Source organism: Tupaia chinensis, unplaced genomic scaffold (genome assembly GCF_000334495.1).
Source record: "Tupaia chinensis unplaced genomic scaffold, TupChi_1.0 Scaffold000661_1, whole genome shotgun sequence".
NCBI classification, from domain to species: Eukaryota; Metazoa; Chordata; class Mammalia; order Scandentia; family Tupaiidae; genus Tupaia; species Tupaia belangeri.
Window position 1 is genome coordinate 95,213 of NW_006160183.1, and position 838 is coordinate 96,050.

The window sequence follows — 838 nt, forward strand, 5'->3', positions numbered from 1 at the left end:
CAAACAAAAAACCCCCAGAGACTCAAGGTTTTTGTTGTTGTTGTTACATAAATTAACCCATTTATTGTAGGCTAGTGATATTACAAATGTCTATGGAGCTTCTACTGGTCTTTCAATTCCTTCAGTCTTCTGATGGCAGACTTTACTGTGATAACTAAAGTGGTGGTGTAGGTGCAAGCACAAATGACTACCATTTTCATTCAGGAACCACAGTACCAGATCCCCACAATTCATTTCTTTTTTTGTTTTCTTTCTTTCTTTCTTTCTTTCTTTCTTTCTTTCTTTCTTTCTTTCTTTCTTTCTTTCTTTCTTTCTTTCTTTCTTTCTTTCTTTCTTTTGCTATAGGGTGCTTGAATTTGCCAGAAAGACAGAGAGAGTCAGAGAGACAGAAAGTGAGAAATCACCCCCCAGGGATGATGGCCACTCTGCAATCCCTTCTCCTCCATTCTCCTCTCGGGATCGTGGGCACACATGCACACGCACCCGGTGTGAGTTTAAGCCACTAGGTCCGGGACTCAAACCGCAATCAACTACATGGGAGTCCAGCGACATAGCCATTATGCTAACTGCTGGTCTCCACAATCCATTTCTTTACCTTAGTTTTGCCACAGAAGGAGCAAGTGTACTTGGCGTGCTGACTAATTTCAATTTTCGTCACCATTTTTTTGAGGAACTCACCATAGCTGGTCTCATATTTGATGATGATGCTGACCTTGGTGCAGCTGGCCATATTGCCCCCAACTAGATCTGAGCCCAGAGAGGAAACTCAGGTTTGACTGACCAAGCAAGTAGAGAAGGCAATCAGCTGGCTCCTTCTCAGTTGTGCTGAGGAAAGAGT